This window comes from Mus caroli, chromosome 18 (genome assembly GCF_900094665.2).
Source record: "Mus caroli chromosome 18, CAROLI_EIJ_v1.1, whole genome shotgun sequence".
NCBI classification, from domain to species: Eukaryota; Metazoa; Chordata; class Mammalia; order Rodentia; family Muridae; genus Mus; species Mus caroli.
The window spans coordinates 66718450-66742323 of record NC_034587.1 but is presented as its reverse complement, the minus strand read 5'-3'; the positions used below and the strand labels follow the sequence as shown (position 1 = coordinate 66742323).

At 39.1% G+C, this 23874-nt stretch overlaps 1 protein-coding gene across 3 annotated transcripts in view; it reads left to right on the top strand.

The window, feature by feature from the left end:
* Positions 1-23874, top strand: part of Rab27b (RAB27B, member RAS oncogene family) — a 149219-nt gene that overhangs the window by 84809 nt on the left and 40536 nt on the right. For 2 of the 3 annotated variants that reach the window (XM_021150929.2, XM_021150926.2), the window contains exon 1: positions 1089-1374. The exons of the other annotated variant lie outside the window; for it this stretch is intronic. The gene's annotated coding sequence lies outside the window, so the exon portion shown is untranslated. Of the gene's footprint in view, positions 1-1088; positions 1375-23874 lie in introns of those variants that run through there. 3 annotated transcript variants of the gene reach the window in all.

The window sequence follows — 23874 nt, the reverse complement described above, 5'->3', positions numbered from 1 at the left end:
TATACATAAAATAAATATACTAAGCCGTTTTACAAATCAAATAGCACCTTGGGAGAATAAGGTAGATTAAGTGCTACTAAAATAGTAAGTTTAGCCAACACCTCTATAGAATAAAGTGCCAGACATTATTCTAGACTACCTATTCACATTAAATATACACATCCCGACTCCCAACCTTATCTTTCTCTCTTTGTTTTGAATCTCAAGCTGCAGCCTAGGTTGACAAAAAACTCCCATTGTAGCCCTGATTGGCCCTATTATTTTTATCTTCAAGAAGGGTCACATCTTTGTGCTTGGGATGTGATTTAAGCCTTCCACAAGAAACTCTCCCTAGCAGATTTTACTGGTGCTTTAAACTCTGAACCATCAGGTCAGGAATGAGTTAAGCAATTAAAATTTAAGATATCATCTGCCCAACTCGAACATAAGTGCAAGCAACAGGTTTGGAACTATTTTCTTTGCGAAGGAATACATCAAATCTGACTGTATGTATTCAATCCGTGTTCTTACCTTGCCCATGAGTCTGTAAATTTAGGGATGTTGCAGTATGTTAAAAATGTAATGCCCAAAGGCTACCCAGTATCTCTACTTCTTGAGAAAATCCACAGTGTTAAGCGTAGGACTTGCCATGTACTGTGAACTTAATACATACTTGCTCGGTAGCCTTGTGCTTTATTTTATTTAGCAGAAACTCATTGATCTTGAATTGGCTTTTAGCAAGTAAGGATTCCGTCTGCTGGACTGATTCTTATGTCTGTGCCCTAACTTTAGAAATGCAGCTTCCTTCTGATACCCAGATGGATGCTTTTCTATGCTCCCTATCTGGAAGTCCTTGCTCTAGGAGCAAGGGTGGAGGCAAGCTGTGTATAAGAGCTGGTCTCCCCACACTGCCCCGGGTTCTTTGAAAGCAATGTCAGTGCAAAGCCAGCGAAGTAAGTCAATGAAAATGAGCCTGCCACTAGGGCATGCACTCCCTCAGCGTGGAGAATCCACCAGCAGCCAAGTGTGATTCTTATTGCAGGGTTGAGTCACCAGCCAGACTGGCTCGAGGTGAGCCAGGCACATCCGCGTTAGGACTCAGGGACACGCCTTCTTCTCACACAGACCTTCCTGATCCCAGCCGCCCAGGCGGACTCCAGCCAGGGTGGTGCTACCAGCCTTGCCACTTGCAGTCTTGACAGGCAGAGGTTGGGGACTGTCTGGCCTTGCACCGATCGGCAGCCACAGGTTGCAGACTCAAGGAGCCGTGCCCCATGACCGTGACTCTGTGAGGCTGGCTGCGGTGGTTGCTGGCGGGTCCCGGGAGCTCGGGAAGACCGGAGCGGGCCCGGAAACCTGACACCAGAGCCCTCGCTGCCCCCGCTCCGCGGGCTGGTGAGTTGGGGAAGGCAGGCTGTGGGCTGGAATGCGGTTCCACCCACTCCGGGTGCCCGCGCGGCTGCAGGGAAGGGGGGAACAGGGAGGGCACAGGCCCTGCGCGGCAGCTTTCCAATCTGTTCCTTGCAGAAAGCCTGGCGAGCATGACCTGGGGGTCGTGCCTGTTCTGATGGCCCCCTGCCAACTCGATCTATATTCGCCTTGCTTTGGTGTGTGCCTATTCTATAGCTGATTAGAATTAAAGCAAAGCAAAACATGAACACTGGACAGAGGCATGCTCATCTGTATTTTAAAAAACGAGACGATTAATAGCAGCAAGAAGGAGAGTTGGCATTCAGGGAGAAAGGATCTAAAGAGGCTGGACAGGCAGGAGAGAGGACTTCTCTTAGCACTTTCTTGAGACGATGCAGCCACAGATAAAGTGAATAGTGCTTTTTGCATTCCAGTGTTTGCCATATTACTTGAGGATTCAGATCAAAGTTTTGCCTCCAGGGATTGAGTGCGGGAAGTGTGTGTTATTGCGAGTGGTCCCGATACACGGACTACTAAGATTCTCTCAACTGCAACATTAGCTTACTAAAGTCTCCGGAAAACATTGTCTCAGTGATGTGTAATCAGAGATGGCCTTCCTAGGAACAAGCTGTGTTTGGTTAATGCCTTGAACACCTTACCAGCTTTTTGGGACATGATCTACGAACTAACGCTGTGGGACTCCAGTTTAAATGGATTGCGTATATTTTCGGGGTTGTTAGCAAAGACATACAATTTGAGTTGCGACTGCTTAGGAGAATGCCCATCGTTCTCAGTATTTAGTTAAATGTGTACTTATTTACATATATCTGATGGACTGGTTGGTGGTTATAACTTTTGAAAAGCAGACAGACAGAATATTTAGTTATATTCATACTTATTGACGTAGACATATAATGTGCTAGTTAGCTGTTATAACTTTTGAAGAGCAGAAAGGACTCTGGGATTTTATAAATTGATAAGTTCACTGGACTTAAAAGGTCCAGTGAACCATAAAGATCAGTTTGAAGTTATATAACAAGAGAAGTGCTTTTCTGATGACATCCTGCCTGCTCTTCATGGTTCCGGAGGGTAATTCCATCTTCACATGAGCTTACTAGTCTTGCAGGCAGGAACGTCAATGGATCATCGCGAGGTATACACTTGCCTGAGACTCAACATTGAGGACAGGCTATGAACTGTCATGCCCTGTTACTACCATGACTCTTGAATGGGAAACAAAACATTTCAGATAGAACTGGCTAAGCCTGTTCTCACTTTTGCCAAATGGCAATACAAAGAATCTGTCAAATACAAGCTCTCCCTCCTCAGAGCTGGCTTCTCACAGAGGTATGTTTGACCTGATAAGGAAGGTAACCCTGGAGAAGAGATCCTCTTAACTCATGACATACCACATTCTCCTACTACCTCTTTCTTCCAGTTTCAGGATGTTTCCAGTTTTCAGGTGTTCATTCATGTAACTATTCCTCTAGAAATATGGATGTCAAAGTCCCAGGTGGTTCAGGTTGGCATCTACTGATCCTCCTGCCCCCATTCTTAGAAAGTTAGGACTAGGCTCTCAGCCGAGGTGCTCAGTAGAGTACAGACAGCACCCTGACTGTCCTCGTGAAGTTCACCTCGAAACAACTCCAGTTTCTTTGCTTGATTCACCGAGGCTGGTCAACCAATAGTTCAGCTCCGTGGCAATTACTTGTTATGCTGAGATGCAGGAGAACAATTCCAATAAAAAGAGACAGGACAAGTCAGATGTTTGCCATGTATTATTTGTAGAGATGACTACTAAAGAGGAGCAATTACCTTTCTTCATGGTTAGGTATATACGGTATGGAGTGGAGGTTCTATAATGTATGACGTGGTTGACATCACAAGATGGACCTATTGGTAGAACTATACGCTTAGCTGTTTTCAGCCCTCCCCAGTCATTACTGCTGTGCTTCCAGCATTGTGATTTTCTTCCTCCTTGAGTAAGCAAAGGGCTAATGATTACACGGTAGCTTTCTGTTCAATAATGGTTAAAGGAATTCTTCCATAGATTCTTTTTCTATTTTTATTTTTTATTGTTTTGGGTTTTTCAACACAGCATTTCTCTGTGTAACCCTGGCTGTCCTGGAACTCACTCTGTATACCAGGCTGCCCTCAAACTCAGAAATCCACCTGTCTCTATCTCCCAAGTGCTGCGATTAAAGGCGTGCACCACCACTGCCCAACTAGATTCGATATTTTTAACTTGCACACTATCTTGAGAAAATAATGTATTTGTTTGCTTGTCTGTTCATTCAATACGTTTTTCTGAATAGCATCCCCACGTTGTTCTGGGATCTCTGTAGACAGACATAGACAAAATAAGCAGACATCCCTAACCTTGTGGATCTTACTATTTATCTGGGGACGTAAAACTAACAAGATGAACAGGTTGGATCTATGACACATGACTCACAGGTGCTAAAGAGTATGGGGCAGGAGAGAGTTATTCCATAAGTTTCGATAGTGTGGGGGTGGGGCAGGAGTATCAGGTTGCAGATTAAGTAGCAGGGTGAGCCCTACTAGGAGGCTATTTCAGTGTTGATCTGGAGCAATTGAGGGTGTGAACCTTTGGAGACTATTCCAGACTGAACAACCAGGCAGCTGGGATTTGCCAGTTCTGTTTCCTAGTACTGCTAGGGCCAGGCCATGGGGGGCTCTGAAGGTGCAAATAAATAATTGGTTTGGAGTTTTCACTCTGGGGAGAAGGCTACACTAACTAGCCTGTGGACTATTTCCCAGCAAATATTTGTCTAGCCTATTATGAACATAAATATTCTTCGAAGTAGCATGGATAAAAGGAACTAATGAGATGGGAGGAGTTTGCTATTTACACATTACATCCTAGAGTGGGGAGAGCAAACAAATTAATAATCTTACAAGGTTTAATATTAAGGAGAGCACGGTAAGGGGCGAAAATAATGGCACTGGCCAGGAAAAGCCTTGGGGAGAGACTTAATTTACTGTGATATAAGTTACATATTTTTGTTAGGTATAATGTGGTGTTTTAATATATGCTTATAGCTGGCTCACTTTGTGAGTGAGTTCAACTATCTTTATATAAAAACATTTAAAGCTATATTTCATCTCTGTGGAGCATGTCTTTCTTATCATGACTTCCTGAACAATCTATTATACCAGCTATTTACGAATCCTTTCTACTACATTTGGTCTGACTATTACTCAGAAGGTTTAAAGTTATAGATTTAAAATATATGATACTTATGCAGGTTGTGTGAAAATACTGTGCAGTTGTATATAAATGCTGATGCTTCAATGCATGCAGATATTCTTAGGTACCTTGAAATCAGTCCTCTGCATTAGCTGGGAACACTGGGCATTGTGAACTGATAAAATGGAAGTGTTGCTGTGCTCATTGCTTTAAAATTTTACCGTGAGTTTGCTATGAAAGCACTGTACAACTAATGAGGTAACATTTTTAAAGCTATCTCTCTGGCTTCCTTGAAGACAATGGGTTGTAATATGTCCATGGGTAAAGAAAGAACAGAGATGAGGCTACTCTGATTGACCATTGAAGGCAACAGTATAGATTAGCACTGGAACTGTGCTCTCAGATAAAAGAAGATCCATTCATAGAGTATTTAACAGCAGAGCTGATGGGAATTACTCATAACCCAGGTAAAGAGTAGGGATGGTGGAAAGAAAGATAGAGTATGGCCATCCAAATGCTTAAAGAACAACCTGGTTAAATGACAGGGCTGTATTTTAAGACTGGAAAAGATGGGGAAGGAACAGATTGAGGAGGGAGGTAAAAACTCTGTATCCAAGTATTTGAAGTATTTTCAAGCTTCTGTATGGACACAGCCAGTTAGGCTTCTCTTTTTGTAGACCTATAATACTAGCATAGACTAACACATGGCTAGACCCAAGGTCTTTAAGACGTCAACTGGAGAGAGCTGGGTGGCGGGGGAGGCTGAGATCTAAGAACTGAGAACTGATCTCTGGCTGGATATGACACTGAAAGATCTCACCCCAGGAAGCATCAGAAAACTAGTCAAGTGACGGGACAGTTATCAGATAACACTGCCATCATGAACACAAGATGAGAGTGTTTACAGAATACCCAGTGGTGCCAGATGTTGCTAAGATAAAGACTGAGCTGAGAAGTATGTGATTGTGCATGTCAATGTGGTGACAGGGGAAACTTTGACAAGAGACAAGAGACGGATCTCTCCAAATAACATATTCAGAAAAACTAGTGCAAAACTGTGTAAGCAGCTTTTCACTGAATTCTAAGAGAACTAGAAATTAGAGAACACCAGAAAAAATTATATTACATTCAGACACCAATAAAAATTTATTTTAAAATGTGCCTGTAGAACAATAAATTCAAAAATACTTAGAAAGGTGTTGTGTGGGTCTTCAGTATACTTTGAGGAAGAGCAAGCTTGAGGTAAGTGCTAAAAGGAGGGACTAATTTTTTCAGAAGAAGGTAGTCAGAGGGGGAGTGTCTCATATCATTGAATCAATGTGAGAGAAAGCAAGAGAGTGAAATTCACCCCTCTGTTCTTCTCCTCTCAGTCTGATGCTAGAGAATGAAGCCAGGGTCTCTGACAGACTTGAGGTAATACCGAGTTCCATCCCTGGCCTCCCACTTCATGCAACTTAGGGTTTTATTCTTCTCTCTGAATAAAGGACAATAGTATTCTAATGGGAGGCATTGGACTAAAAGAAAAGCTGCTAACATTCATCATGAGCACAAGAAAAGGGTATGGGGGATGATAGTGAGAACAGACTCAGAATGGCAGTTGAAACCTAATGATCTTGACATGTTTAAGAACCTGAGAGGAGAGACTGGAGAGTAGAAATCAGGGGCAACAGGGGGCATGCACAGGTGGGAAGCCATTGCTGGGACTGGATAAGATCGAGAAGAATGACACACAGAAATTTTTTACCTGAGGTGTTATAGACATGGCCTCCACTGGGATATCTCATTAAATGCAATCAAATGGTCTTCCAGTTATATTTGAAAGCTGTGATCTGAGAACATAGCATGTAGAATCGCTGGTAGGTGATCTAGATAAAAATGTAGAAGTGATGGCGAATATTTTAGTTATGAGATATAAAACAGATGAAAGTACATTAGGTTGGTACTGTCTTAATACAACTGTTTAATATTCAAATGTGCAAAAATTTCTTAAGTAGGTAAAGTTGTTCCATGGAAGGCAGATGTAGGTGAATGCTGTGGTGATTTACAGCAAACAGTTAAGTTCACCCTGTCGTTACGCAGACCTTGCCAATACTGTGCAGTGTGTGTAGCTTGAAGACATGGCAATCCTTCTCAAGATCATGACTTTCTCCTGTGCAAAATGAAGGATGCTGTTGATTGTTCAAATGCTCTACTCTATGGCTCTGGACCTGGAGAGTCTACATGTCTTGCTCCATATTATTTTCATCTATCTTTCCTCTCCTTCCCCAATTCCTTATCTGTATCTCTCCTTGTAAGGTATAGAGAGTGCGTAAGGTAAAAAGAATGGGAGGAGAACTTAAGGAGAGGAGACAGAGAAACTCTATAAAGGGGAAATCATTGGAGTAGGTGAAACCACAAGTCTTTGTTTAACCTTCCTCTGTAGCACAGACATTAATTTCCAGTTACAGTGACTTGGGGTCAGCGCAATCTTGTTATTTGAACTTACTCAGAGACCTGGATACGGCATTACATTCAGCTGTAGGGAAACACCAGAAAAAGAGAAAAGCTAGTTCATAGCAGATTTCTCCACTCTTACTTAGGCGAGCTAATCAGGGTCCAAGATGATTACTAGAAGTATTTCTTGGTATGTAGTCATTTCAAGGAGTCCATTATTTTCATCAGTAAAACAGAGTGTAGATTAACATTTGTGGCCATGTCAAAAATATATAAAATATAGAATGAAAATAGACTTCTTTTTCCCCAGTGGAAAAAGTGGGAAATAAAAATTGGGTCTCCCACTCTTTTTGAACAACCTCTTTGTCTGGAGCTCACTCAGGTTGGCCTTGAACTCTTAACCCTTCTGATTCAACCTCAGTACTAGATTACAGGTATGTACCGCCATGTTCCACTAAAATGAGTACCTCTTTCTTAGTGCTTAAAATGAATAGAAACTATTTCTTGATATCCAGACTGACTACATCTTGACTTGGATGTCTCCTTAGTCTATTTTAGGCTTCCGATTTTCTGAAGTTTTCCCCTAAAGGCCACAAAGGCAGGAGCAACACCATCATCTTTCTAACTTTGTAAATCATTGTGTACACTACAGGTGGCCATGAAAACCCAATATATGAAAAATGTTGTCCTTGGTTCCAAGCCCTTGGCCCTCCATGTTTGATCTTAATCTTCCAGGGAATAGTAATACAAACTTTGCACCCTTAAATGTTGCTGGTTTGTGTTGGGATACCAGAGCTTTATTCGGGACAGCATGGAAAAAACAAACAAACAAACAAACTCTGAAAATAGTATCTTAGGGGAAAAATGACTATAATGAAAATACTCTCACACCTGTGTGTGTGTGTGTGTGTGTGTGTGAGAGAGAGAGAGAGAGAGAGAGAGAGAGAGAGAGAGAGAGAGAGAGAGAGAACAGAGCACACAGGATGAAACAAGCAGATACACAGTGAGTCATGGAAGCAAGACCTCCTTTTTAATCTTGAGTTGGAAACAGATGCTAGCTGATGAAGTCCACTCAGTAGTTATCTCTTGAGGGCACCACGTAGAGATTCATTTTTGCCCTAGGACTTCCTGAAAATAATATTGGGTGCTTCTTACTTTGAAATTACCCAATACCATCTCCACCCATCTCCTTGTTTAACTTCAATTTCTCACTTAGCCAACAGGAGAGCCAAGTGAACAAAAGAAGGCTGTGTAACTCAGCAGTGATACTTGCTGTTTACCCTTAATTTAGATGCTGTCCCTGTCACTGTCATTGTTGGGAACTGACAGGCCTGATGAGAATTCATTCCATTAATTATGAAGAGTGTAGGGAAAGGTTTCTTGTCCAGGGTCAGTGAGTAGAATCTTAACAGCCTGCAGATGTGGTTCTCTCTGCAGACTCGAGAAGCCCTGAGCTGTGTGTTTCCTGTGTCACTGAATCTGGTGGTGTGGTTTCTCTATGAAAGACCACAGGATAGCAACTGAGTTGCTCCAAAGAGAACTCTTGCTCCAAAGAGAACTCTTGCTCTGCTCTAATGTTCTCTCTGGCTCCCAACAGTGGTTTCAATTAATGTATCTCAAGGCTCAGCCTCTTGGAAGTACCTATCCTTTTAAAGTCTTCTTTATCCCTTAAGTAGAGCTGTGGATGAGACCAGAGAAGTAGTTCCCAGAAGGGCCTGGGTTAGAGTTACTGTCGAGGAATGCAGTCTGTAGGTTTGGCCTAAGTAGGCTAGAGAACTAAGGTGGGTTCTCAGGTCAATCCAGAAGACATTCACATAACTAAGGATATCAACTTTTCACTTGGAGAATAATAAAAAGTGAAAATTCTAGAGTCATTCAAATTTGTATATATGTTGAGTTCAAATAGCCCTTGACTCCATTTCCTATTTTACCTCCCACTATGTTTTCCCTGCATAACTTTGGGTATTTCATTTACCTTAAATAGCAAGGCACTTATTTATAAAATGTTGCCTAGTTGCGAATACCTAGGATACATTTTCTTACAATATAGATAGATACTCAATAGACTAGCTGGCTTGCAGCAACCAAATGGATCATAAATCTTTCTATTAACAACTTGGAGAATTCTCTGTCTCTGTCTCTGTCTCTGTCTCTGTCTCTGTCTCTGTCTCTGTCTCTGTCTCTGTCTCTGTCTCTCCCTCTCCCTCTCCCTCTCCCTCTCTCTCTCTCTCTCTCTCTCTCTCTCTCTCTCTCTCTCCCTCCCTGTTTTTTTTTTTTTTTTAATTTTTTTTGAGACACAGTTTCTCTGGTGTGTAGCCCTGGCTGTCCTGGAACTTGCTTTGTAGACCAGGCTGGCCTTGACTCATAGAGATCTGCCTGATTCTGCCTCCTACAGGATAAAAGATAGCCACCAAGCCCATTTCTCTTTTGAAATGCTAATATTAACACAAATTGGGACAGGTAAATGAAGGGTTCTTTTTTTTTCTTTTTTTTTTAACTATGCTCTCTCAAAAATATAAATTTTCACCATCAAAGAAAACACTGACCCTTTTGCTAAATGTGTGCTGCATCTGTTTCTTTCTTTAGCTCTTTAAGGCAGTCCAAAATTGATTCTTACATTTAAAATCTTAGCATGTGAACCACCAAGAAGCAACGAGAAAGCAACAGGGGAAGGAGATGATTTAGAAGGAAATACGTGTGTGAAATACGACAATAAGACCCATTACTTTATTTGCTAATTAAACGTTAATAGAATGTACTTTTAAAAACTCATGAATGTTAGCTATGTATCCATAAAGTGTACTGTTTGTGAAGCAATATTTTACAACCAGTAGAAACATTTTTATAGTATTATATTTGTTCAGGAATCCTGTTTTTAAAAGCACAGAAAATAGAACGTGAAGGTTAAAAATATCTCAAAGCTGCTTTCAGATTGATTTTTTTTTCTCCCATAGTAAAGATGCGATATGCATGACCACCAGATCTGAAGGATAAACACAGCCTGAGAAATTGGAGAATTATTGACATTTGTTGGGCAGCATAGGTTCTGACTGTAATAGCACAGTGAGAATTGTATGGAAAATGTCAATCTAGTTAAAATTAACAGTGTCATTTATTACAACAAGAAATTGGCTACCTGTTGATTCAGGTGCCTCCTCAGATGGATTCAAACCTCTGATTCCTTCACATTCTCCCCAAACATCCCCAAATACCCCAAATAAAAGAACAACACACATAGTTCGGTGATTTCCTAACTCCAGAGTGCACTAAAGGCACCTAAATAATTCACTACAGGGGAACTAAACTATTAGCCGCCATCCGAGTACCTGGCTCTCCCCTTCAAGCACTGGATTTTCACCACTTTAAGCCTGGCAATGGCAACTTAGTCTTCACTATAATTTTAGCCCCTCTGAACCTGATTTAAACAACATGGTAAGGGCCTTCTATAAAGTCAGAGCAGTGCTGTATTTACAACTTTCCTTCTGAAATGAACAGGCCAGGACTCTTCTCTCAGAGGACATGGAGCCTGTCAGGTTCTGTGAGCAGGTAACCAGCTATGAGTTCACAGAATTCATCTTTAGAAGGCAGTGTGGTAGTCATAAGGAACAAAGGCAAGCAGAAGGGATCGGACGAGCTGGGGGGGGGGGAAGGGAAGAACACGCTGTCCTGATCTCAATAAAGAACTTGGTGGATGGATAATGCATTTTGCACAAAACTCAAATCTAGAAAAAAAAAAGGTGAGACAAATTGAAGAGAAGATGTAACTCCCTCTGAGATGCCCATGGTCATTTAATTGTAACTATTCAGGAACAATACCAGTGGACATATAGGCCATTCAGGGAGAACTCATAGTGGTATAAATTGAAAATAATGACAGAAGGTGATCAAAACATCTATGAACCCAGATATCATTCCTCAGGGTGGCCCAAAACTAGAACAAGCAAGCCTACTGAAATAGTGGTGAATTTTTCTTTTTATTTTCCATACAGCACTCTGGAAAACAATGCCATTTAAGCTCTGGAAGATGCAGAGAGAAGACAATGTATATGACTCTATATGGTTTTCATCACTGCTGAACTAGACTATTAAATATGCAGGCAGCTCCTAGTTTATGAGCATAACACCATCTGACCCTTTTCCTGTGAGTCACTTCAGTGACTCTGTCTCCCAGCCACCTTGTGAAATAGGACAAGTCACAGCTCGGGTAATTGGAACATGCAGTACCCACATGGGATCCTCAGAGATCTCTAAGATGAGTGAATAAGTCCATTTGGCTTGGTTAATATCATGCTTTTATAACGGATACCAAGCCACTATTAATATCAGTTCAAATTAGCTTTCTTAATTTTCCTCAGTAGCTTTATCCTGTCACTGCCATGACTAAATATAATACATTTTTACTGGTTATTCTATTTATTTATATTTCAAATAGTCCCCCTTCCCAGTTTCCCCTCCACAAACACCCTATCCACTCCCCTCTACCCCCTGCTTCTATGAGGGTGCTCCCCCACCACCCACCCCCCACTCCCACCCCAGCTCCCTAGCTTTCCTCTATACTGGGACATTGAGCCTCCATAGGACCAAGAGGGCTCTCCACCCACTGATGTCAGATAAAGCCATCCTCTGCTACATACACAGCTGGAGCCATGGGTCCCTCCATGTGTACTCTTTGTTACAGTTTAAACAGAACAGTCTACGAATGCCTAAGAAAATTCATCTTGATGTTCTGAAAGAACTAAAAAATAGTTTCCAGATAATAATTATTTTATAGGTTTTAATAATATGTAAAATACTGTTCATTGCTTGACATAAAAATTTAAGTGATCTAATTACATTTAGGGAAATTACTCTCTCTGGCCTTCTCCCCTCTCCTCCACCTTGTGTTAAGTATTGATCTCTAGTTTTTTGTTTATAAAAGCTTAAAAACGGCCCGTGTGTGACCATCTGGCTGCCTCTCAGTCTCCATATGTAGTTTTAGTTATTAAGCAAGTTTGAGAATATACTATTTTCCTCCTTATTTGGCTTATGTGTTCTTGGTTTCACTTCTAGTCTCCCAGGTGTGCAAAGCTTTCTTTAATATGAATTTGTTATGTGAAACCTATAACTCTGAACAAATAGGTTTTGTAAAATCTCCTGGCAATTTATCACTAACACCCATGTTCTGGTTATTACAGACAGAAAACAAAATCCTAAGAAAATATTGATTTGACTCACATCTTAGTGAGACATGTATTCTATATCTACAATTTTCTCTGTGTGACTAGAACAGTGTTGATTCTTATCTTCCCCTGATACATTTTGTGACTTACGTTATTCACTAAGGTGTTATCCAACTACAAATATTCTAAATTTTACCAGTCTGTAAATTCATCGATATTCCATATTCTCCTAGGTAGACCAATGTGAATTTTTTCTGATTAGTTTTGACTATATGTAACATAACATTCCAGCCAGCAGCTCTTCTTTGCAATGTCTGGAGTGGATTATAGTATGAAAGCACGAAGACAAGGTGTAAATACTCTTCCTAGTGGGAAAAAAGTCCTTCTTAGAAAACTTACAAGTGTTTTATAACTCACTTTAAGTTACTATTTGATCTAGCTGTCAAGAGTAGAAGTATACATTGCTGTTAAACCATTGACTATGGACTGCCAATCACTCCTGACTTAGCGTTCAATGTTCTTTCCAGAAAGTGTAGTTTCTTGTGGATATGAAGCAAAATTCTGAACTTAAAAAAAAAAAAAAAAAAAAGCCAGACTTGTGGGAACCATTTGGGGGAAAAAGTGGTGCAGTGTCTCATAAGGTTGGTACCAGAGCGGCTTGGAGATTTTAGATCTGCCTTCATTCAAACATGAATTCATTCATACATGAAGCAAGTTAGACTCCATGTTCTGAGTCTAACATGTTCACTCACAGAAAAGGCATTGACTGTCATGCCAATAGAACATATTAAGCCCATCCTTAAGACAGAAGTTGGCCTTAAGTTTGAGGCTCCACCTCCACAGTGCACATGTGACAAGGTATTTGACAATAAGATACCAGTGAGTGTTCATAGCACATGTAAGCAATCACTCAGGAGCCAGTCGGTGTTGCAGGTATCCTGTAGGCTGAAAGAGCAGTCACTGGCCAGGCAGTCATGTATTCTGTCAAGAATAGTGAATGTTTCAGAGCCAACCTCAGCCAACTACTAAAACAAGAGGTAGACCAGTAGGCTCTCCAAGCAGGCGCATAGTCGCAAAGCAAATGGTCAATATGGTAAAAAGCCTCTTGGCTGACTCTGCTTCGGGAGTTTTGCAGTGCTCTGAGAGTGATTTTTGACCTCTATTTGTTACCCTTTGCTTCCTTTAGAAATAGAAGCCAGTGCACCATTCAATTCAATTTATAGGCCGCTAGCCTAGACAAACAGACGCCTTGCACAGAATGAAGGATTAAAAATTGAGACATGACAAAGAGGCAACAGTTGCCTTTCCTTAACGACAAATTCATGCCTTATTAATTACGGTGAACAAAATGACATCTGGCATTGCCACACTAACATGGTAGAGAATGTTGTGAACTGTCAAGTGAGATCAAATGTTTTGTGTATCTAATTAATAGCCTGAAAGCAAACTTAATTGATTCATCATGGGGAATGCTGTTTCAGGCTCTTCTTAAAATTTATTTGGTCCTGATTTTCTGCATACTTTGCCTTTACCCTCTAATAATAATCTTTTTCAAAACAGTGAAGTTTATAAAGCCAATGATGCAATGTTTGCCTCACCATTTGTAAGGAAGGGTGAGTGAGGGGCCAGAGAGATGGTCTGATGAATAGAGCATGGGGTTGGGGTTGGGATCCCAGCACCGGTGTAGTCAAAAACATAGGACTCTGGAGTCAATGAGAACAAGGCAGACAGTGACAGATGAGGAGCCACGAGGCCTTCCCTTGGATTCTACAAAAAGAACATTCTGCAAACACACTTGAATATACACAGTAGATATGTATACATACTTGCACATGCATACACAGCACACGAACATGGGAAGGGGGCTATCTAAGTAGTTTCTTATATTGTTGCATCAAACTGAAAGCCTGGGTCTCTGATATCTATTAAAATTCTCAGATTTTATGCTAGTTTCTCTGCTGAATTACTAGGACAGTTAAACACACTGACCCAATTTACAGTCTCATTTCATGGCCTGCAGTTTATATTTTTTTCCCAGAAAAGGTTTCTATAAAGCTGTGTGCCCAAAAGAAAATTTGAACAGATATTCTCAATTAATCCTTAGCCATAACGCAGGTTTTCAGAACAACTTCAAGTACCTATCAGTATGTAAGGTGCCAATATTTTCCCTGTGGGTCTTGGTAGGAATCAAGTACTGACTAAAATATTGATTGATACCCATCACTACCAGAAGCTAACTGACTTCATTCTCCAGAACCAAATGTTTGTATTTAAACAATCATTCCTCTTGGTTTGCAAGGACACTGCAACTGATAATCTTGTTCCAGGTTTGCTAATTTCCTACAAAAAGAAAACTGTTCAAAGCATCTTAAATTCACGCATTTTTGAAATGAATAATTACTCATTTGTTTGCAAAATGGCAGGACTTGTCCTTCAAATTTATCTGAGTAGTTAATGTAGGGCATTGCGTCATCAAGAGACATCCCCTGAATGGAGTTGATAGTAAAAGTTTGTCTGGTGATTGAAGTTTAGTGATTGAAATTCTGGAAGGGGTAGAGACAAAGTGGAGCCCTATAGAGCTGTCACTCATTTAGGGTTAGTGGTCATGACAAACTTATAACTCTAGACTTTCAATAAAATTCATCCTTTGTTTTATTGGTGGCAAACTCCTCTCTACTGAGAAGATGCTGGGTGCTTCCAAAATGTAAATGAAGAAAATATCTAATAAAAAATGCCTTAAAAAAAGAAATGACCCAGGCGATTTATAAAAAAAATCAGTATCATTTAAAAATAAATTCTGTCATTTGATGATCATAAAAAAGAAAACTTACCTCGAAGTTGTTTGTCAAGTAATATTAGATATGATTTTCACTTCTTTTTTCCTTCTGTTTCCTTTCCTAATACTACAAGGACTGAGAGAGCATTAAACACACTGAAGAACTAGCATGACACCTGCCAATCAATCAAAATAATGGGAACAGTTAAGCCACCCATGTGTGGACCTGCTGCATATCAGCAGAGTCGGGAGATCAATGTCAAAGTATTATGAAAGAAAGCAGAACAAACCGATGTATGGGGAAAGCAGACACAGCCTAACTTTTAGTTTAGTCTGCTTGATTCTAACACTTTAAAGTACCAGGCAATAACAAGAGGAGGACTATGTCTTCCTAAAATGTAATGTTAATACTAGAACTTTTATTACAATAGTTCCTCAAGTTTGACTGGAGTTACTCATTTTTTTCTCCTTTCAGATTACAAAGTATAGAATATTTAATTTTTAAAAAGCACAAACCTGGGCCAATCTCCCCTTATAGGCTGTCTTCAGTAGGTTGAACATTCATATGTATAGGTTTAGTCAATGCTTTGCACACAAGACATGAAGCATAAGAGCTATCAAATGGGAAGAAAAGTCACTCTATAACGGAGTTAAGGCTTGTTGTATGACAATGTTCCTGGAGAAACATGAAAAAAAAATGTGTATTCACCCCAGATAGGAAAGTAATAACAGACCAAAATAATGTTATTACCAAAGTCCACTTTGGTGAGCCAATTAATTTAGTTAGTTTATTTATAGGAATATGGGCAGGATATTTCTTACAACAACTCAGCAATAGCTGTAACAAGAATAGTCCATTCTGGAATGGGTGATGAATGTGTGGAAAACTTGTAGGCGGCTTCACAGGTTGGAGCTCAATATTTATTGCTTGTATAACTTTGGGGAGGAAGATAGATAGACCCTTGTGTATATGAAAAGTTTCAGGGACTTCCTGTGAATTATGAATTTACTTCCTGAATCTTGTTTCAGCTCCAAGGAAATTCCTACACAAAATGGCTACAGAAATGATACATGGATTCTCTAATAATCAGGGTGGGATCTAAGATTTAAAAAAAACTGTAGGAAGTCAAGTCAAGTTCATATATAAAGCTGACCATATAATTAAGTTTTATACATGCAAAAGATACTGGATTAGTCATTGGCTATAACAAATGACTGTGAGTTAAAACACCAGTACTTTGGGAATTTGAGTAATCCCCCAAATTCATTGGATGAATGCTCTGTAAGGTTTAGTTAGTGCTGGAGAAAAGTCCAGGACAGAGACAAGTAGTGAGTATTCATTTTATGAGATTGTTTGTTTTAATTTAGAGTTTCTGCTCACATAGTTGATCTCTGAGACCCTTTATCACTTTATCCTGAAGGAGTGGGCTGATGCTACAAACACATTTATCCTTCATTTTGCCTCTTTATCTCTTTTAATCTTTATTTTTGACATCAATGTGGAAAGGGAATTATGGTGGGAACCAGAGTTCGGATGGTATCAGGGTGAATGTCTTTTACATCATCATATTAGAAAGATAATCTTCTGCTACATATGAAGAAGCATATGTAGTCAGCCATCATTGGGTGGAGAGGCCCCTTGGTCTTGCGAAGATCATTTGCCCCAGTACAGGGGAATGCCAGGGCCAGGAAGCAGGAGCGGGTGGGCTGGGGAGCAGGGTGCAGGGTGGGGGGCGTATAGGGGATTTTCGGGATAGCATTTGAAATGTAAATGAAGAACATATCTAATAAAAAGAGGAAAAAAGGGAAAGATAATCTTGTAATAGAAATTTTGCGTTTATTTTTTTAATTGGACTAAAACTCATTATAATTTCACTTAGAAAGCTTAACACCATGATGACTGGTCATATAGCCTGATTGTCTACATGTAAGATGGGGATATGTTTGCAAAGCTAAAATTTCTCCTGGATTCTAGCCCAGCAAGAATTGGTCTAATAACCTTTTCACTTAAAAAAGAAAATTAAATTGTGAAGTAAGTTAATATTGTTTTCCACTTAACTTTTTAAAAAATTATGTTCTACAGTGGTCTAGATAAAGTTATTTCATGGGGAAACATCTAGGGACTTGGGCCCCTGAGGCTCATCTTGCTGTTTTCTTGGTTCTACATCTTTGGCCTCTCTGGACTTTCCCATGCTCTTACAAGGTTCACAAATGTACACATCTCCAGTTCATTCCTATCTGTCTTCCTTTTGACTTGTTAATCTGGCCTTTGAAATGCTTACGTGATAGTTGGTTAAAGTATGAAAATGTTAATTTCAGAGAATATATAATGATGAATGATTTATAAGGGCTTATTTGAAATTTTGTCTACTGAAGAAAATTAACTTGTCACATCTAAATCAATATTTAGGGTGCCTTTTTTTTAGACTCTCACAAAGCAGTGAAATTTTTGTTATCTAACTTAAAAATTCTGGTTTCTGTCAAACAACTTGATGTGTTTATGTTTTTCAATTTTTATATCTATATCTATATCTATATCTATATCTATATCTATCTATCTATCTATCTATATATATATATATATATATATATATATATATATATATATTTAAGTGTATACATGGCTTCTCATGCCACAGCACACATATGGAGGCCAGAGTTTAACTCTGTGTGGTACATTTTCTCCTTCCACCTACAAATGGATTCTGAGCATGTAAGTCACTCACTAAGATGACAATCCTGTCAGTCCTGATGTGTTAGCTCTTCTACTATAAAGAAATGTCTTCCAAGGACTATTAAACATAATATTTTCTCAGAAATAGATGTTCTTAGACAATAGCTTCCCTGTTTAAAATAGCCATCATGCAGTTCTGAAATACTATTTAGTGTTCAAGAAATCAGTAATGTGCCTTTGAGAGAAAATGCATGCAGTAGACAAATTTTATCCAGAACAGTATATACGAATCAATAATGTATATTTAACAAGGTGTCTTTAAACAGAAACAAACAGGATGGTGGAGGAGGGGGGGATACAGGCACTGTCTCACAGCAACATGCCTTATCTTTCCTCCATTAGTATTACCTAATTTCACATTGGAAACAAGTTTATAGACCCCAGTCACCCTGAGTACCAAGAATCAACTGCATTTACTTTTTTCATGAGAGGATCTGCAACAGTTTAGAAATAAAACTGCAGTCAGCTGACTAGAGGATGAAGGAAAGCAGTCTTACTCCATATCATCCACATGCAGAGAAAACAAAACATAGTTTCATTAGGGAAACTGACAGTTGCTATGTATGGGCAAAAGCCTGAATTCTTCTGAGCTTTCTGTAATGATACTACATGTGGCCATGCTTACATATTAAACAAAGACTACAAGGTTTTCTTAAGATATGTGTTTTTTGTTGTTGTTGTTGTTGTGTTGTTATTGTTCTTGTAGTCTATATAATTTTAAACACACAAATAACAATGCCTTTAACTGTTGTTTTGTAAATGAAATGGGAATGAACTTGATAGGATTTTTATCAACAGTTATCAAGTCTGTAGCAGTGACACTATTTTCTTGTTATGTAAAGGTATTTGGGGGGGAGGGGGGCAAGGTTCTAAGGCTCTGGAACTCTGATACAAGCATGTAGTTCTGTTGTACACTGTTTAGCATTTATATACCATCCAAGGAGCTCTGGGAGAAATAACGCTTATCATATAAATACTCTATTCTCTGGCAAACTGGAAGGGTAGATAGATTCAAATGGGGCTATTTTTGTCTACTTATTTCTAAATTTATGGGAGTGTTTTTTCTGCGTGCGTGTACATGCAAAGTTTGCAAGCCTAGTGTGTGTGTGGAGGCCAGAAGAGGTTACTGGACTCCTTGGAACTGGAGTTGTTGCAGATGGTTCAGATGGTTGTAAGCAGTCATGTGGGTACTGGGAATTGAACTCCAGTTGGTCCTCTGAAATAGTAGCCAGTGCTCTTAAACACTGAGTCTTCTCTTCTGTTCCTAATATAAAACCACTGTAGGAAGAGGACAGTTGCATTTAGCCTATAGAGTAGAGACTTGTTACAGCCATGACAAGTGGAAACTCCACCTCACCTCAGACACTCTACTGAGGAAATTGATGTTAATCAAAAATACCTTGTGAATTATGAGGCGAGGTATACTTGAAACTTCCCTTTTAAAACCCTCTGCTTTTGTTTATAATCCATCATAGCACTGATTCTAAGACCACTCTGGCACAGTGTAGGAAAGTACAAATTATCAGCTCTAATAATATGAAAAATTAAGGACAAAACAAGATTGAACAAGACATTAATTCATTTAAACCTTCCTGCATCAATTGCTCAAATTTGTAAACTTAAGTGATCAGATTCCTGAAGTGTAATTATTAAACCAACTATTGTAAGCAATAGTGAAAATACTTGCATTATTAACCATTTTTGGATTTTTTTACACTGAACATACCTTCACAACAATGCAATAGGAAATGAAGAAAACTCATGGAATTAGTTTATAAATAGACAAATATATCTTTCTTCCATATTGAGGGAAAAAAAAAAAACCTTTAAGTGGAAACAACAGAATGCGGATCCATTTGGCTTCACAACAGTGAGGAAAAACGTCAAACTATCAAGGTCAGGAAACCAATTTTAACAATCCAACACCTTGCCTTTTTAAATTGACAAAATAAACAGAAACTTGACTCAAATATAGTAAATACAATTAGGTTGAAATGTATCGAAAGTGGCATGACTTCAGTACAGCCTGTACCTTATCAGAATCTAAGGCATTCTAAAAACTTTCCAATGAATAAAACCTATAAGGATCACATAGAAATTATGATAATGATAACGTGGGGCATGTGAAGGGAGCTAAAAGTTGTATAGACTCCTAAAATACTCACTGGTTTTTACATACAACCTTCGACGAGAATGTCATCCATACTTTTAAACATTGTTCTTTCAAATAAAATACTCAGCATGGTAGGGAATAATTGGGAAACATGGAATGATCATGGCTGTGGTGACACATAGAGCCACTGCTGGCTGGGCACACGAGTCTTAAGGGTGTGGCTTGTCAACTTTCTTCCAGACTTACTTCTCAAAAGGCCAGAATTGGGGATCATAATGCTGATTGCTCTGAAGCATTGATGTATAATAGGAGAAAGCACACAACTTGACTGCGGACTAGTCAAGGTTGTCTCAACCTTATTGTGCTCTCCTTTGGTTCAACAGCAGCAAGATAGGGCTGTGAGCAGCTGGCCACCTGCTTAAGGGTCCATTCATGATTTGTTATGGGTCAGAATTCTAACAGCCATTCAAAAAGCCAATGGATACCTTCTTGATAAAGTAATACCTTTAGGCAAACTGTTTATAAAATCTAATTGAAAGACCTTTCAGTATTAGTTTTCCATGGCCGTATTGAAGAGCTAATGCTTGCCTCTCACTTCCTACAACTACTGACACTGCAGAACAAAGATCCTGAGGATATAGAGAGTATACACTTTAGAAGACAGACCCTGGAGATATAGAGAGTATACACTTTAGAAGACAGACCCTGGGGATATGGAGAGTATACACTTTAGAAGACAGACCCTGGGGATATAGAGAGTATACATTTTAGAAGACAGACCCTGGGATGTACACAATGTACACCACAGAAGATAGATAGATCCCTGGTAATGTAGACTACAGACAGTAGATGTGAATAAAATATTTATAGAACCATTAATAGTAGAAAATGTAGCAACCTCGAACATGTTCCGGGTTTTGATAAGCTATGGAAACAAGGCTCGCTTGATAAGCTACGTGGCATTTTGTTTCTGTCTAGCAAATATTGATTCATACTTTTCAAATGATAACTAGCTAAAGGTAGGCTGAAGGAAGAAGTTTAGTTTCAGTCATTAAATATTCTATAATTCATCAAAATGCCTTCTTCCCACAAAAACTACTAGTCACTATTATATCATTCAAATTTGAAGGATGATTAACAAACTTCTAAATTATTTACTTTTGTGCTATGTCTGAACCAGGGTCAGTCTCCCTACTGAGAAAAGCAGAACTTTCTAAAAGGCGAATTCCCAATCTAAATATGGTTTCATGTGCAAAAATGCTATTTATACGTTGCTGTCCAGGCACAAAGGCAGTACACAGTGTATAATTGTAAGCATGCTTTTAAAAGCTAGAAAGAAAGCAGGAAGGAAGGGAAAGAAGGAGAGAGTGAAAAACAACTGGAAAAGAGAGAGGGAGGGAGGGAGGAAGGGACAGAGGGAGAGGAAGAGGGAGGGAGGGAGGGAGGAAGGGAGGGAGGGAGGGAGGGTTTGCTTACATGTCATGTTCTACTGCAAGGAAAGTGATGCTGGCATGTGAAGGTCCTTACTCATTGCTTTCCTTCTTTATTGATCTGCATACCTAGCATTCTGAGTTAAGGAACACGTGTTTTGGAAGACATTAAAGTGTGCAGTTGTATTTGAAAGGAATAGACTGTGACAGACCTGGATTCAAATGCCAGACCTAACTTTAGCTGTATGTTCTAGGGCAAAAGACTTACCTTTTTTGAGTTTCAGTCTTTTACTTTGCAAAACCCCAGTGACTCTTCTGAGAATTGAATTAATTAATGTATGTAAAGTGCTAAGCATAATAACAATTCAATGAGAGGTTGTTAATATTAATTTTTACTGCACTCTGTAAACTCAACAAGTGATTATCAGTACTAATTCTGTTTACATATGACACTGCAAAATCAGGGTGCAATAAAATCAAGTATTCAAATAATTCCTGTTAGTGTTTTTTTTTTTCTTCTCTTTAATTAAAGTACAATTAGAACTCTGTATTTTGATTGGTGGTGTTTATTATCTACTGGTCTTCATCTGCTGCAGATATAGATGTACAGAAGTGAACAGTGGGAAGACCACAGGGTCAACCCTACACAATGAAATCTATTAGCATCTAAGGAATGCTGACATTGAATAAAATAGTCTTTCCCAGGGAGAAGCACACCAATTGGTTGTCCAAGACGTAATTGTCATCTCTTAAAATATGCATGCAGATAACATTACACAGACTGAGCAGATTGTATTTAAGAATATGTGGATATATGCACATACTCTACTTATACATGAAACAACAATTAATGGGAAAAAAGGCCATAAGTTTGAAAGAGAAGAAGGTAGGATATGTGGGAGAGTTCAGAAAGGGAAGAGGGGAATGATGTAATTATATTATGATGTCAAGAGTGAGAAAAATTATAAATACACATATATGATGTAATCATATATGTATAATTAATCATTTTGCCTCCCCCTCCTACACCTTCCATCTTCTCCTTCCCTCCTAAGCTCATAAATTCCTCTTCTTTAATTGTTGCTACACATACATAAAAACAAGTAATATGTAAATACAACCTGCTGAATCCTGTCAATGTCACTTGGATGTGTATGTTTCTAGGGATGACTATGCTACACAATGTTGGGTAACCAAACAAAAGTCTCATCACTGGGGAAACAAATTCTTCCTCTCTCAGCAGTTGGTGATGGCTTGTAGCACTTCCTGGAAGTGTGGGCCCATGAGACTCTCTATTTCATATTGGAATTGGTGTTATGAGTTGCTCTTATCTTCATGCAACAACTCTTATCTGCTGTTAGGAATCACATTCACAATGTTATTCATTTTATAATATGTATCATATTTTTTTGTCATTCAAAAATCAAAAGGCAGAATAATTATACAGCAAAGGTGGTCTTTCCTAGACTGCCAAGATTCTTCCATTCCTCTTGTTTTGTACAAGAATTAGTAAGCTATGTGGGGATGCCAAGTGACATACAGGACATCCAATTAAATTGTGACTACACTACACTACAAATGGTGTTTGGATTATATTCAAATACCAGTTGATTTTCTGAATCTTAATTGCTAAATCTAACATCCTTACATTGCTAATCACATTATTTTTGTCTTGACTTTTTTGTTTTATGATCTGTATTAGGTCACCTGAAGTTATTAATCTACATCTCCTCACCCACCCCAGACCATTTCACCAGCCTCTATGAAGGCTGTAATGTTACCAGTGTCTTTTGAAGTCACTGGGGGTCTTTACCTGAGAAGCGATTCACACTTGTGCAATGCACCCACACCCACACATAAATGCATCCACTTCAAGTTTCTGGTTTAGTTATTTCTAACAAACAACGAATACCAATTTTTACATTTAATCAACCACTCGAAACTAAGTTATCCTTTTCTTCATAGGACATGAACTTTCTGCAACTATTCCTTACATGTACACTTGACTAACATGAAACTTCTTCACTCATCACTTCAACTCCATGGAAGTTTCATGTACAAAAGGAGAACCACTATTAAGGATTATTTGCTGTCTTGAAACCTACACCAATTTTTGTAGCCAAAAAAAAAAAAAAAAAATACAAAAATTGCAACGAAAGAGCTGGAGAAATATTTCACACAAAGAGTTCACCTCCACTACTGAAGTACTAACTATCTGCTGGGCACCTAGTCACTGCTGTGGTTTGTTCTTACCTATCCCCGTGTACTTACAAAGGAATCTAAAACCAAGGTGGAAGAAGTTGCTCACGTAGCTGGTAATTAGGCAAGATATCATTCAAACCATGATGGGAACCCAAAGCCTTTATACAGATATGTCTCAGTGTGTTGCGATTTTGAAATTCAACCTTTCCGAAGCCGACCGACAGACTCCAACTTTTAATATGGGGAATGAACGGGGTGGTTTCTATGTCTTAGCTGACAAAATGCCCTTTGGAAAGAAATCAGCCAATCCAAACCAAACAAATAAAATTCTGGCTCAATTTTCTCCCATTTCTATTAAAGCCTTTTACAAGGTGGAACTGGATTTTATGTTTGTTGGTCCACCTGCCTGGGATCACCTGAGCTTGAA